Source organism: Microtus pennsylvanicus, chromosome 13 (assembly GCF_037038515.1).
Source record: "Microtus pennsylvanicus isolate mMicPen1 chromosome 13, mMicPen1.hap1, whole genome shotgun sequence".
In the NCBI taxonomy this organism is placed as follows: Eukaryota; Metazoa; Chordata; class Mammalia; order Rodentia; family Cricetidae; genus Microtus; species Microtus pennsylvanicus.
In genome coordinates, this window is record NC_134591.1 from 83,165,296 (window position 1) to 83,181,323 (window position 16,028).

Here is a 16,028-nt window from a genome sequence, read left to right on the forward strand (position 1 = left end):
TCCTGTGGGGGTCTGAGAGCTCTGTAATTATGCTTTTTGTCCTGAATGTTTAACTGAAATAAACTTTACAACTTTAAAATTCTGCTTTGGTTCTGTTGTAGACGTCAGTGGTTTAGGTTAGTGAGTGCTAGATGAAATGGGCAGCCGTGTACTGGCCCTGCCTGGGATTTTTGAATGTTTTTTTTTTTTGTGACTAGCTATGTTTTTAAATAGAACTTACAGATGTTTAAAATTTATTTATTCATCCATTCATCCATATATTTATTTATTTCATGTTCATAAGAAAGGAAAGTAGTCTGGTGCCATTGTTTCCATGATTAGGTTTTCTGCTCCTGTGATGTCTTTGCTCTGTGCAAGGGTCTTCCTCTGTTGCCTAGGCTGGTCCTGAGGTCTTGGGCTTAACTGATGTTTGCCTTGTTGTTGTGCCTATCTGTGTATCCTGTGACACCATGCTGTCCAGCCCTGTGAAATGTTACTTTGTGGATGTCTGAGGAGGTAGCAAGGAACATTTTTGTGCTGAGATACCATTTTCTTCTCTCTCTCTCTCTCTCTCTCTCTCTCTCTCTCTCTCTCTCATCTCCCTCCCTCCCTCTCTCTCTCTCTCTCTCTCTCTCCCTCCCTCCCTCCCTCTTTCCCTCCTTCCCTCCCTCTCTTTCTCTCTCTTTTTAAATTTCCCCAGCTCACGATAGTTATTTCGAAGGATAGTGATACTTGGTTTCCAAAAACAAAGTAGCTCTGTGAGCAAATTATACTATTATTAGCTTAAAATTTTTCTTTATTTTTTTGAGATGGGGTCTTAGCTATTCTAATCTGGCCTTGTTATATGCTCAAGGATGACTTTGACTTCTGGTGCTGCTCTGCTCCCATGTACTGATGTTACAGATGTGGCTACTGCACCTTGTTTATGTGGTGCTGTGGGCTGAGGTGTATCAGCCCTGAAGGAGATAGTAAATGCCATGTAAGGCCTAAGATGCTACATTTGACCACAAATCTTTTTCTTAGTCTCATCCCAGCACAGAAGCTAGGCCTGGGCATCACCCTACCTCTATGATCCCAAGTACTCTATCTCTAAATTTTTTATTTTTTGAGACAATGTCTTGCTAAGTTACCTAGATTGGCCTTGGACTGGGGATCCTCCTGAATCAACTTCCTAAGGGCTGAGATTACAGGCATGTGGCAGTTGCCTGTTTATTTTTTGTTTTACTTGTTTTGTTTTTCGAGACAGGGTTTTTCTTTAGCTTTGGAGCCTGTCCTGTAACTTGCTCTGTAGACCAGGCTGACCTCAAACTCAACAGAGATCCACCTGTCTCTGCCTCCCAAGTGCTGGGATTAAAGACGTGTGCTACCACCGCCTGTTTATTTTACTTTTTGAGACTGGGTTTCTTGTAGCCCAGGCTGACCTGAGAGAACTCCTGGTACTTGAGGTTGCAACTGTATGTCACTACAACCAGGTTTAAGTTGTCTGTTCAGATTTGTTTTACCGTGTGAGTGTTGACCTGAATGTATGTGCATGCACAATGTGAGCACAGTGAGTCAGAAGAGGACACTATATCCCCTGGAACTGAAGTTAAAGACTGTTGTTAACCCATGTATGGATGCTGGGATACTAACCATGCCTCCTGTCCCAAGCTGTCTTTTTAATTAATGTGTAGTACTTTGTGCTGCAGAAAAATTTGAGGGAGAAACTCTGGGAATGCTGTTCAATATGTGTAATTCTCAGACAGACTGAGCCAGGTTAAGTAAGACCCCTGCCTCCTGTTGGTTCCAGCTCCCTGTCACTCACTAGGTGTGAGAAATGGCCATCTTGTGGCTCTCGCAGCCTTGTTTGTACTCAGCTCCTTATGTGTAGAGTTCTGCAGTATTCACTCCTGGTGGTATTTGTGGAAGTCTCCAAGGGAGTGATTCCTGGGTACTTCACTGAGCTCTCCTGGTTTCTTTTTCTAGACTTACTAGTTGTGCTTCAAAAAAAGTGAAGTACTTTATACTGTGAGCAATAAATAGGAGAAAATGAGAATTCCTATTTAAGCTATGGTAAAGTCCCCTGGTTGGCCTGGAAGAGTGTATTTCCATCAACCAGGCCACTCTTCCTTTATCTCAAGAAGCAGCAGTGGGCTCTGTTCTCTGGGTAGGCAAGGAGAGGCCTCAGCAGCCAGCAAGGTTCTTAGTCTCTAGATCTAAGGCTGAGGTAGGAGGATTATGAGTTCAAGGCCAGCCTAGACTAATTAAATTAACCAGACTACCTAAAAATGGATAAAAATGAATCAAACCCTCCCTTAAATGTGATTACATCATGAAACAGCATGAAAATTCACATTAATTTTCCTTCTTGCTACTTTTATGTGTGGAGACTTTACTCTTGCTATATGTATAGCCCATGATAGCCTTGAACTTGGAATCTTCCTGTCTGTGTGTGGTTTTTGACATTTTTTAAGAGCAGAAGCCAGTAGTCCTGTAGAAGAACCCGAACTCTCACTGGGCTTCTTTTCAGTATGATCCAGGTTTTGCATAGAAGTTTCTTTCAGTCAGCAGGTATAGAGTCCTCTGGGCTTTGTTGATTAGGAAGACAGTTCCTGTTAGAATGTATGACATATTACCCAACTTCACTGTCCTTAACTGAAAAGAAGGAAGGGAGATGAGCTAGACCCCCTGTCCCTTGGCTCACTTCATCATTTTTCCCGTGTTCGCCCTGGTTTTCCTTTCATTTTCTTTCCCCTACCTTGTACTTAGTCTGTTTGTTTATCTCTGAGGTCCGGGTTTGGCTTTTGATGGAAAAGTTCCTAAAATCATAGTGGTACCAAATGTCTCATGGTTCCCAGTGCTCTGGCCCCAACACAACTTTAAATCTCCTATAATTTGTTTTAAGATCTGAATATCCAGGCTGGAGAGATAACAGGTTAAGAGCACTGGATACTCTTCCAGAGGTCCTGAGTTCAATTCATAGCAACTAGATGGTGGCTCACAACCATTTATAATGAGATCTGGTGCCCTCTTCTGGCATACAAACATATATGCAGACAGAACACTGTATATAATAAATAAATCTTTAAAAAAAGATTTGAACAACTTGAGCAATGTTGTGTAATGAACTAAATGGCCATTTGAAAAATAATACTTATGGGTTGCAGAAAACTAATTTTCTTCATTGTTTATTAGCTATTAATTGGTGGACTGTACATCTTCCCAAATTTAAGAATCAGATCAAACTCTACCCATCTCATTTCTAGTGCTGTGCTGATGTTTTTGTGATACTTGTTTTTTTTTTTTTGTTGTTTGTTTTGTTTTTATTAAAACAAGCATCTCAGGCCCAGCAGCTAGGCTGTGATGTCATCAAGAGGGTATAGCTAGTGTGGAACTTGGTGCTCCTTTCATGTCAGCCGTCTTCAGACTTCCCACATTTTCTCAGTGTACTGAATTTATTCAATATTCTGAACATCATTTAGTTTGGGAGCTGAGATTGTTGCTTGGTTTGTTTGTTTGGTTGGTTTTTTGAGGCATAAGGTTGTACTATGTTTCTCTAACTGGCCTGGAACTCAAGAGATCCACTGGCCTCTTATTGAGTGCTGGGATTAAAGGGGTATGTTACCCCACACCTCGCTTGTTCTGTTTTGTTTTTACCATTTATTTATTTGTGTGCTTGTATGCATAAGCACACTCTGTGCGTAGGTCAGAGAACAGTTTACGTGAGTAGGTTTTCTCATTGCACTATGAATTACAGGGATCAAACTCAAGCTATCAGACTTAATAGCAAGTCTCATTTGGTGAGCTTTTCTCCCAGCCCAAAAGTAAGCTTATTGAGTAAATTGCAAGGGCAGTAACACAATCCCTTTTGTCTATAGTTTTATTGACAAATGAACTGGGAAAAAAGTAGGTTCAGAAGAGGTGGATGGCCCAGCAATTAAGAGCACTGAGTGCTCTTCTAGAAGATCCAGTTTTGATTCCCAGCACTCACATGGCAACTCATAACCATCTTTATAACTCAAGTCCTACTGGATCCGTAGCCCTCTTCTGGCTTCTGTGGGCAACACACACACATGGTGCATGCACACACACACAAACAGTCAAAACACTCATACACATAAGTAACTAAAAAACCTCTTTTTGTCAGAGTAATAAGGGACTACGTGCAATGGAAGTCCTTTAATCCGACCATGTCTTCCCCTTCTCTTTTTGGAAAAGGGCCTTGTGTACCCTAAGCTGGTCTCAGATATTCAGTCTTCCTACCTCAGGCCCAGCTCCTCCTGGTTTTGACAGAAAAAGCAAGAGTCTCACCATATAGCCTTTAAACTAGCCTTGAACTTGCTGTGATCTTCCTATCGGTGCCTCCAAGGAGCTCAATTAGAGATAATATGCCACCAGTGGCTTAGAAACCACTTACATTTGTTTGGAGAATTGCATTATTACCTGATGATGTGTTTCGAATCTATGTCTGGTGCCTTATGACTCATTTCTCTAGTTGGACAGTGCAGAATGAAAAGATGAAGCTTACATAACTACAGCCTGTGTTGCAGGACCCTACTGTTGCTTGACCCATTTGTGATGCCTTCCTAGTTATTCTTTCCATTCCACTGCCTGCTGGGGGTAGCAAGTAAATGAGCTAGCAGACCTTTCCTAGAGACAGACCGAGTTGATTGTGCTGGAGGACAATAGGCCTTGTTGGACAGTGCACCAGATACCATTGTTCAGTTGATACAGAGGGCAGTGGAATGACTTGAGAAAAGGTTTCCAGAAGTGGTAGGGATCTATACAAATAGCCTGTCTACCCCTCCTTCCTCCTTCCTTTCTTTCTGATTTTTTTGAAAATTTATTTTCATATATATGTGTGAATGTGTGTGTATGTGCACATTCCTGGTGCCTACTGAGACTAAAAGAGGGTGTTGGAGCCCTTGGAAGCTAGAGTTACAGGAGGTTGGTTGTAGTGACCCTCTTGATGTGGTTGCTGAGAACTGAACCCAGATCCTTTGCAAGAGCTGCAAGTGCTCTTACCTGCTGAGCCATCTCTCCAGCCCCCCCTGGCTCTTATGTTTGTTTCCTACACGTGTTTCCTGTCCTGGGGCCTTTCAGAATCCCTGTCTTCCTTCTTCCTGTAAGAGCCTTAGTTCGACCAGGTAAGTACTGAGGGCTTAGGGGAAATTGGAAGACGGCATCAGGAATAGTTTAACTTTTTGCTTCTAGATTTAATCGTTTCCTTAAAGATGTAGTTAGTATCCAACTTTTTTCTTTTAAACAATTTTGAGAAAAAATAGACAATAAATATATTGAACTTGGAAAACATAGGAAATTACAAAGTCCTGCTCATGTACTTAGCCTTCCATATTCGTCTACCTTCCTAAAGTTCAGTGTCTGTTGCTTTAAGTTTTTTTTTTTAAAAAAAAAAAATTAACTGTTGTCGTATTTTAGTTTTTCTTATCCCATTGTGTCACCATTCGGCATTAGATAAGATTAGGAGGAAGCAAAAGAGTTCATGAAAGTAAAGAGCCCCCTGCTAGGCAAATACTGGGCTACTACTCTGTGCCAAGCACACACTGAGAACTTGATCTTATTCTTGTTACAGAGTTTGTGTGTTTTGCCTCATTCCTTATTGATAAGTAAGTTGGAATATTTGTTTATTATAACTTTGTTTCTATTCAGTCTGCTTCTTGACGAATTCTTTTTGGATTTTCGAGACAGGGTTTCTCTGAAACAGCTCTGACTGTCCTGGAACGTGTTTTGTAGACAAGACTGTCCTCAAAGTGACAGATCTGCCTGCCTCCGTCTCTTAAGTGCTGGGACTATACGCGTGTGCCACCACCGCCAGTTCTTGGCAAATTCTAATGATTAGTGGTTCTTTGGTGGGGATTTGATTTTTACATTTTGTTTGTTTGGAAACAGGGTTTCTCTATAGACCACGCTGTTCTCAGATTCAAAGATTTGCCTTCTTCTCTTTACTCCCAGGCTGGGTTTAGTGATGTTTACTATTAGCCTGGTGGTGGTGTGGATTCCTCTCCCCCCCCCCTTAAACCCTACCACTTAGCCATGGCCCTAGTCCTCCCCCCTTTTGTGACTGATCCTTTTTTGTACGAACAAGTTGAATTTAAGAGAGGGACTGTATTTTAGGAATAAAGAAAATAAAATGCTTCCTTCTGATATAGAAATGGCAGTACATGTTGACATTTAAAGGAAGTAGGGAATTAATCTCCTCCTTCCCTCTTCTCTCTCTCCCCACTTCCTCCCCCCCCCATACCTCCTCGGGAGTTGGTTCTCTTCTTCCATCATGTGGGTTAGGGGATGAGCGCATCTGAGCGCTCTTCTCTGACTACAGTTTTCGAATGACCTTCATCTTTCTGCCTTTCCATCCCACCTAGTTCTATTTTTCCTTCACAGTGAAAAGCACCTGACACCATTTACTTTATAACCCCCTCATCAGGATATTAACCAAGTACTCGGCATGGAAGCAAAGAACTTGCAGGAGAGAAATTGGCTCTTGCCTAGCACTTGTAAATGTTGTTGAGAGTGAATAGACCTTGGCTATGGAGGCCATGGTGCTATTAATGTTTTATCAGTAGCTTAAAGCTTCCATCCTGGTTTTGTACTGTTATGTAAGCATGCCTATGTAGCTCTGTAGATCAGACTGGCCTCAACTCACAGAGCTCCACCTGCCTCTTAATCCACAGCCTCCCGAGTGCTGGGATTAAAAGTGTGTGCCACCACCGCTTGGCTGTACTCAAAATTTAAGGATATATTTGTAACTTTTTCCCCACCCCATACTGGTACCTGACACAAGATCAGAACCAAAATGAGTCTCAGTCTCTCTCTCTCTCTCTCTCTCTCTCTCTCTCTCTCTCACACACACACACACACACACACACACACACACACACGTAGCCTGAGGCATGGCTTCTTTCGTTTCTACTTTCTTTCAGTTTTCTTTTGAAGCACAGATGTGGGTCCTCAGCACCCATAGAAAAGCCTTGCACTGCAGTGTGTGTTGTAACCCAGTGCTGGGGGCAGTAGAGCTGCTGGTGCCCATCTTTCTTATCTGGAGATTGTCCAATGAGAAAAAATTTTTGAATTCACATTTTAATGGGAAATCACCTGTAAAGAGCTTCGTGAGAGCATTTCATTTCAAGATTGTGAAAAATTGACCGGGCGGTGGTGGCGCACGCCTTTAATCCCAGCACTCAGGAGGCAGAGGCAGGTGGATCTCTGTGAGTTTGAGGCCAGCCTGGTCTACAAGAGCTAGTTCCAGGACAGGCTCCAAAGCTACAGAAAAAAAAAAAAGATTGAAAAATTAAGTGACTTTATTATACAAATACAGTATTTAGAACTTAAAACCTCAAGATGTACTACAGTATGTGTGTACTTAGAAGTTAATCATATTCATATTTAATACAGTTAAATTAGCTCCATAGAGTCAAACAGGACCAGATGATTTTTATTCAGAATCTTGAAATGGTGTCTGATCTTTGGAATTTAACTAGTATAGCCATGGGAATGAACCACTTTGTGATGGGCTCCTTGACTAAGTGAGCATGATGCAGTCATGATCGCTGCATGTTAGTATCTACTGCACTGCCTTCTGTCAGATGCTGCACTTGGACTGGTGAGTTGACTCAACAGATGGCTCATCTGGTGAAGGTGCTTGCCAGCAAACCTGAGGACATGATTTTGTTTCCTAGGATTCAATATTGGATGCAGAATGGACGTGTGCCATGGATATGTTTGTGCATGCCCACCCCCAGTGAGCGCACACACACATATAATAAGTAAATGTAGTAGAAACTTTTTTAGAGCACTGGAACCCAGGGCCTTATGTATATTATATTAAATATGTACTAGTGAACTTTCTCCAGCCATTCTAACCTTTGACATTTATACCTTTCTAGTTTCTATAGCAGGCTATTTTCTCATCACGTGTTCATGCCAGCTGGCACTGCCGTGTGTGTATCAGCAGCAGCGGCTAGCCGTTAGCTCACTCAGTCTCCATACATTTGCCTTGCGAGAGCGCTCTTCTCCTGCCTGCCTGTCTGGCACTTTGGCTCCTAGTTCTGTGGTGGGCAGCAGGTTCAGGCTGTCAGTATTAGTACCTAAGCATCTATGATGTGCCCCATCTTTCCACTGCACCACAGACTAGCTGGTGTAGCTGTGTGGTAGCATGTTGGATATTGGCTTTGGTTTCAATAAATTCTGGTTCTCCCAATTTTCTTAAGGCGTTTTTTTTAAAAACATTTATTTATTTATTATATATACAACTTTCTGCCTCCATGTATACCCACATGCCAGAGGAAGGCGCCAGATCTCATTACAGATGGTTTGGAGCCACCATGTGGTTGCTGGGAATTGAACTCAGGACCTCTGGAAGAGCAGACAGTGCTCTTAACCACTGAGCCATTTCTCCGGCCCTATTTAAGGTGTTTTAAATTCTGATTCCTACATATTGTTTAAAACTGCAGTAGGATCTTATTTTTTCCCACAAATAAATCCAGACAACTCACCTGACTTGACCTGAGGTAATGGGATAGTTAAGCAGCCCCTTTCTCCACTGTATTCTGGCATGGCCACAGGAGCTAGCGAGTACCTAGTGTCTTATGAAAGAATAGAAAGCTTGAACCCCCAGGGAGTGGAGCCTTAGTGTTTCAGATAGAGCAAATTGTGATTTTTTTTTATTTATTAAAAATTTCCACCTCCTCCCATCCTCCCATTTCCCTCCCCCTTCCTCTCCCTCTCTAAGTCCTAAGAGAAGTCAGGGTGCCCTTCCCTGTGGGAAGTCCAAGGCCCTTCCCCCTCCATCCAGGTCTAGGAAGGTGTGCATCCAAACAGACTAGGCTGCCAAAAAGCCAGTACATGCAGTAGAATCAAAACCCAGGGTCATTATCATTGGCTTCTCAGTCTGCCCTCATTGTCAGCCACATTCAGAGAGTCTGGTTTGATCAGTCCAGCTGGCCCTGGTGAGCTCCCATTAGATCAGTCCCACCATCTCACGGTCCTGACTTCCTTGCTCATGTTCTCCCTCCTTGTGATTTATCCCTTTATCTTTTACTCTGAAAAGATGCTCAGGAAGATCTTTGTGTAGAGACTGGGATAATTATGGCCCTTTATGGCAAGATTCTTACTTGGGCTACAGCGAGGCTAGTTGTGCTGTTGTAATTGACAGTAGGAACTGGGATCTATCTACTGTATACCTGTCAGTCGCTGGACAACTCACCCTCCCCAAAGAATAATTTCACCTTAAATAAACAAGAATGTCTTAGTGCTGGGAAGAGACACCACAACCATAGCAACTCTCTCTTTAATTTTTTGATTTTTCAAGGCAGGTTTCTCTGGCTTTGGGACCTGTCCTGGAACTTACTGTGTGGGCCAGAGTGGCCTCAAACTCACAGAGGTCCGTCTGCCTCAGCATCTTGAGTGCTGGGATTCGGGTGTGCACCACCTCCGCCCCCACAGTCACGGCAACTCCTATAAAAGAAAACATTTAATTGGGGCTTACAGTTCCAGAGGTTTAGTCTCTAATTATCATGGTGGTGTGCAGGCAGGCATGGTGCTGGAGGTCTACATCTTGTTCCACAGACGGCTGCAAAAACAGCTCTGCCCCACACTGGGTGTAGCTTGAGCATATGAGGACCCCCCCCCCCACCAGCCGCCAACAAGGCCACCCCTCCTTATAGTGCTGCCCCCTATGGGCCGAGCATTTGAACTCCTGAGTCTGTGGGGTCGTTCCTATTCAAACGCAGGGTAAGCTGGGTATGGTGGCACACACCTTTAATCCCAACACTCAGGAGGCAAAAGCAGGCAGATCTCTGTGACTTTGAGGCCAGTCTGGTCTGTATATCAAGTTCCAGGCCAGACAGAGCTACTTAGTGAAACCCTGTCTCAAAGACAAAGTAAAACAAAATGCTAAAAGTAAATAAACATTTTGGGCAGTGGTGACTCACACCTTTAATCCCAGCACTCAGGAGATAGAGGCAGGCAGATCTCTGATTTTGAGGCCAGCCTGGCCTAGAAAGCAAGTTCCAGGACAGCCAGGGCTGTTATTCACAAAACGACAACAAAAAAAAATGAGAAAAAATAAATCAGGGTGCCAGGTTGAGGCCTTCCTCTAGACTAAGAGAACTTGATGGTTCCTCAGGCGTGTGCTCATAGGACCTTCTCCGAGAGGACGTTTGGAGGTGGATGTAGCTTGCTTTTACTGATTAACTTGTGTTCCCTAACTTCCACTTCAACGCCCACCTTATCTTTTTTAGGGTGGAATTCACATAATAGAAAATCAAAACACTTTAAAGAGAATGATTCAGTAGCACTTAGTATATTCACATTGTTGTGCAACTGCCTCCCTACCTAAGTCTGTATTTTTGTCACCCTCAAAGGAGGCCTGTTTTCAATAAAATTTCATACTTTGTGTATGGCCCTATGCAGCTCCTGCTGTTTGTCCGTGGATCTGCATATTTTGGATGTGTCGTAATTGAAGTTATCTACTATGTACATGGCTGTGTGTATATAGGTAGATAGGTAGGTCCAAACAACTTTTTGGGAGTTGGTTTTCTCCTACTTGATGTGGCGTCCAGGGACTGAGCTCAGGTCATTAGGGTTGGCATCAAGTTTTGTTATCCGCTGAGCCATCTTGCCAGCCCCTGTCTCTTTATTTTGTTTACTATTTCTGTAGGGTGTGTGTGTGTGTGTGTGTGTGTGTGTGTGTGCGCGCGCGCGCGCTTGCATAGGCAAGGTCTCACTATGAAGACCAGGCTGAGTGCCTGGTCTCCATTTCTTTATTTTTCAGTGCTGAAAAATTAAATTCTATAATGAGTAGAAATTTATGGTGGAGAGAGTCATAGAGAAGAGGATTGTGTATGTGTTTTCTACAATGTAGCTAATGTAGCTGTTAGCACAGCCCCAATATGATAAAAATCTTTTCTGTTGTTACAGATAGACTTACATGTGTGGGAAAACAGACCAGAAACACTTCTGAATTAAGGTAACTTCACATATATAATTGTTGTCATTTTTGTGGGGCTTTGGAGGTGGGGGATTTTGAGAATGTCTTACTATGTACCTTTGACTGTGTAGACTTACTATGCAGACCAGGCTGGCCTTGAATTTACAAAGATCCACCTGCCTCTGCCTCCCAGGGCAGTGATTAAAAGTGTGCTCTGTGTCCATCCTGATACTCATCAGTTTTGTTTTATATCTCAAGACAGGGTTCCTCTGTGTAGCCCTGGCTGTTCTGGCGTTCACTTTGTAGATCAGGCTGTCAGGGACTCAGATTCACCTGCCTTCTGAGGGCTGGGATTAAAGGTGTAAGCCACAGAGCCCAACACTCATCAGTTCTTAAAGTACAGCATTTACATTTCTTCTGGGTGTCAAGCTGAGGTCCTTGCCCATGCTAAACTTGTTCTCTACTGGCAAGTTACATCTACCACCAGCCCAGGGTTATTAATCTCATTGGGTTTTTTGTTTGTTTGTTTGTTTGTTTTTGTATACAATGTTCTGCCTATGTGTATGCCTGCAGGCCAGAAGAGGGCACCAGATCTCATCATAGATGGTGTAAACCACCATGTGGTTGCTGGGAATTGAACTCAGGACCTGTGGAAGGGAAGCTGGTACTCTTAACCACTTAGCCATCTCTCCAGCTCCTTTGTTATAAGTTTTACTTTCTTTCAAATGTTCTCTATTACTCTGTCACAGTTTTACCTGTTCTCTTGCTGTATTGTCTAATCTGGCCCTGACCTGCCTCATGTTCTCTCAGTGTTCTCTCAAGTAACTGGTACCCCACCCCCTCTTTTTGAGATAGTCTGTCTTACTAAATGTAGGCCTGGCTAACCTCAGACTTGTACCTCTACCTCCCCTGCGCTGGCATTAAAGGTCTTTGTTGGTATTTTATATTTCTAGATGTCTTGTCTGCTGTATGTCTGTGTGCTATGTGCATGCAGTGCAAGCAAAGGCCAAAGAGAAAGAGTTACAGATAGTTGTTATCTCCTATATGGTGCTGGGAATGTCCAGGAAGAACATCCAGTGCTCTTAACCATAGAGACATCTCATCTCTTCAGCCTGCTGTCCCCAACCTCCCTTTGGTGTTTCACCATGCAGGCCAGGTTGACCTTCAAACAATCAAACAATCAAACAAGTCAAACAATCTTCCTGCCTCGTTCTCTCAGCGCGCTGAGATTACAGGTGTAAGCCACCAACATCTGGCCCATTTCTCTATTTTAAAAATTTGTGTGTGTGTCCATGCATGTGTATTTTTTTAAGTTTTATTTTTAATTGGATATGTGTTTTGTGTGTGTGTGTGGGGGGGAGGGTATTTGCATGTGAGTGCAGGCGTCCCCAGAGGCCAGAGGGCTCAAAATGCCTTGAAGCTGAATTAAATTCAGGTTCTCCATTAGAGTAGCATGTGTTCTTAATGTCTGGAGCATCTCTCCTGAGCCTTCTTCCTTAGTTTTTGAAACAGCCATCTCTCCATCCTTGTGTGTGTGCGTGTTCCTGCAGGTATTGTACATGCCTGTGCCTATGCTGTACAAAGGCCAAAAAAAGTGTATCTAATCATTCAGAACAAGAGTTAGGCATTTGCAATAATGCCTAGCTGTTACTGTGTATTTGCATTATGTTGTTTTGGTTTCCAAGACAGGGTTTCTCTGTGTAGCCCTGGCTTCCTGGAACTCACTCTGTAGACCAGACTAGCCTGGAAATCAAAAATCTGCCTACCTTCGTCTTCCAAGTGCTGGAATTAAAGGCATGAGCCACCCACCACCCAGCTTTCTTTTCTCTTTGTTTTTTTACATTTCAGTCAAGAATCAAGATTCAAAGTTCACAAATAATTTAGGGGGGAGGTAGTGGACAAGAAAGAGGTTTGAAACAGGATATTAATGTATAGCCCACATTGACCCAATTCTCAGTGTCCTCCTGTTTTACCTTTTTGAGTGCTGAGATTAGATGTATGTTCCACCTTACCAAATTTAAAAGGTGGCTATTAATAGAAAACTGAAATTCGTACAAGAAGTTAACCACTTGAAAAAATTCTGTCAGCAAACTAAAATCATCACTAGCTCATCGCTGATCTTTTTCTTACACGTGCCCCTACCCATTTCTCTATTTCTTGCTTGTTTTTAGGAGAATCTTTATTCTTAAAGACTTCAGTACCTTTAAACATAAAACAATACTGTTATCACACTTAGAAAATGTGTTGACGGTTGCTCCCTGTACAGCTCCCTGTTTATGTTCAGGTCTAGTGCTGTTTGTTGGGCTTCACAGTTCTAATCTCCCCTCCCTCCTTCCATCCCTTTCTTTCTCTCAAATTGACACAGAATCTCACTATGTAGGTCTGACTGTCCTGAAACTCACTATTTAGACCAGGCTGGCCTCAACACTCACAAAAGATCCACCTACCTTTGCCTCCTGAGTGCCCGGATCAAAGACATTCACTTATAAATCCAGCCACTTTCATAACTTCAAATCTTTAAGAAATTCCTATCTCTGTGAGTTCGAGGCCAGGTCTAGAAGAGCTAGTTCCAGGACAGGCACCAGAAACTACAGAGAAACCCTGTCTCGAAATTCCAAAAAAAGAAAAAAGAAAGAAATTCCTGTCATTGAAAATAACATCTCGAAGAAGGACAGTAGTGTTCTCTGTTAATATGACTTCCACTCAGATGTCAGCTGTTAACTTTGGAGTTGTTCTGTTGAAGGGGACACTTCAGTAGTATAATCACTGAGAGGCTTATGGGATGGGGGTGGACTGTCAGACTGATTATCTCATTTAATTTTTGTTTTAGCTCTGTGATATAGATGATGATGTTCCAGACCAGAGTAAAACCTGATTCAGTGAAGTCCTATTTGTATGTTGGAAAAACTGAAATTCTTTTTCTTGCTTTCTTTGTTTTTGTTTTTCCAGACAGTTTTTCTCTGTTTAGCATTGAGTGTCCTAGAACTTTCTCTGTAGATCCGGCTGGCTTTGAACTCACAGAGATCTCCCTGTCTCTGTTTCCTGAGTGAATTATATTCAATTATATTGAATTATAGTCTATTTTGTGTGTGTACATTGCAACAGACCGCACATAGGGAAGTCAGGACAACTTACAGGAGTCAATTCTCCCCTTCTATGAGGTGAATCCTGAGCTGTCCAAATCAGGCTGGCAGGTTTGATGTCAAGTGTCTTTACTGGCTAAACCATCTTGACAGCCCATATGTCTGTTTTTTGTCGGTAGCAGACTTGTAGCCCAAGTGTCTAATAGTAGGACCCCGAGGTCACTGTTGAGGTACTCTGCACGCCTTCCTTCACAGGGTCTTGATTGGAGGGCATTATGCTGCTGCTGTCTTTGTCACACGTTGAGGATTTTATATCTCATACCACATGTGTAAACTATTCTAATCATGCTAATGCTTTACTTAAAGTAAGGATAGGTCTCGTCAGCTTGTTTGTTCTCATAGTGGGCAAGCACTCTCCTGAGCTGCATTCTTAGCCCCATGTTTCTAAATTATTCAGATTTCCTAAACAGCAGTTCTAACTTAAAACTGAAGTCAGATGTGGGTCATGGGCAGTCATGAGGCCTCAGCAGGTCCTGTCTTAGTGGATTAGACTGGAAAATGCCACCTCAGCATAGCCAAAGCTTACCTGGGACATGCTCTGGAGGAGAAGAGCTGCCCAGGCAAGCAGACCTGATGGTGGGGTTTCCAGAAGGGCCAAGGGACTAACAACACTGAAGAGAAAGTCAAAAGTGATTAAATGTAAGTAAGACTTATTAAACATACATTCATTTTAAAGTATTAAAACTGTAAATAGTAGTGTGTGCTGCACTTCATTCAGGCGTGAAAAGGTAATATTAGGACAGCAGATAAAGGTACTCAATGCGCATGGAACACGAGAACCAGCTCCTTCAAGCTGTTCTTTGTCCTTAACAGGTGTGTTCCATACACATATACAAACAGATAAAACATTTTTTTAGAAAAAGACTGCTAGCTGTTAAGATCCTTCTCCCCTCCCTTTCTCCCTTCCTTTCTTCTTTTCTTTCTTTTTAACATACTGTGAGCATCAGAGGGTGATTTTATGGAGCCAGGTTTTCTTTCTATCTTTACATGGTTACATTCTAGGGGTTGAATTTAAGTCATGAGGCTTGAACAGCAAGAGTCTTAACCCACAAAACCATCTCATTGGCCTAAAATCTTTCATTTAATTGGATACTCTCTTTATATACTACAGAAAAAAAATATATGACAGTCACCTAGTTATAGTGCTTAAAACTAGGAAAATGGGTTTACTAGAAACCTAGTGAAAAATCTTTATAAAGCTAATGGGCTATTTAGGTAAAGTCATTGGCCGCCAAGCCTGAGGAGCTTTTGAGACAGCTCAGAAAGTTCCTCTGTTCACAAAATCCTCTTAGTGTGTTGTTTTCAGTTTTGTGATTTAAAGCTAACTCAGCTTTAGTGTTTGTGTCCGGGTCATCTGGTGTGTGTTGACTGAACTAATTCAGGGTACCTTGTGACTTTGGTTGCTACTTTTTCTTAGTTGAATGCTGGATTGGGTGGTAGATCTTTATAGCCAGAGTGACTTTGTAGGGTAAGAAGTGCTGGAGTGTAGTGAGCCTGAGTAAAACCAGTGAAGCAAGCCAGACACATGCAAGACTAACATGCACCACATCTTTCTATCTAAACAACATGATGTTATTCTGTTGTATAGGAATATTCTTAAACTTTAGTCCTTAAATATTGTGTGCTAAAGACAGAATGACCCAGTCTTTTCCTGAAAAAGTAAATAATGTTCTCTAATGCTAGGGATGTCCAGGGAAGCCTGAGGTATTCTCCCTTGCTGGAGCTTTCTAGCGAGTCAAGCATCCACTCAAGAAATACATTTGAAAAGAACCACTGTAGCCAGAGATTGTGGTACGTACCTGTAACGATAACACTGGAGAAGTGGAGTATGAGGTCAGACTAGGTGTAACGATAAATATTAGTTCATACGAGGCTGGCTAGCAAGATTCTCTCTTAATTGAGGAAATAACAGGTGCAGAGAATTGACAGAAAATGAGACTACCATTGTGTTCAGAAATCTTTTGGAAGCTGTGTTGCTG

The 16,028-nt window shown here is 42.4% G+C and overlaps 1 protein-coding gene across 7 annotated transcripts in view; it reads left to right on the top strand.

The window, feature by feature from the left end:
• The window catches only part of Gnb1 (G protein subunit beta 1), a 60,323-nt gene that overhangs the window by 14,205 nt on the left and 30,090 nt on the right, over positions 1-16,028 (top strand). For 5 of the 7 annotated variants that reach the window (XM_075946611.1, XM_075946616.1, XM_075946613.1 and 2 more), the window contains exon 2: positions 10,897-10,945. The exons of the other annotated variants lie outside the window; for them this stretch is intronic. The gene's annotated coding sequence lies outside the window, so the exon portion shown is untranslated. The remainder of the gene's footprint in view (positions 1-10,896; positions 10,946-16,028) is intronic. 7 annotated transcript variants of the gene reach the window in all.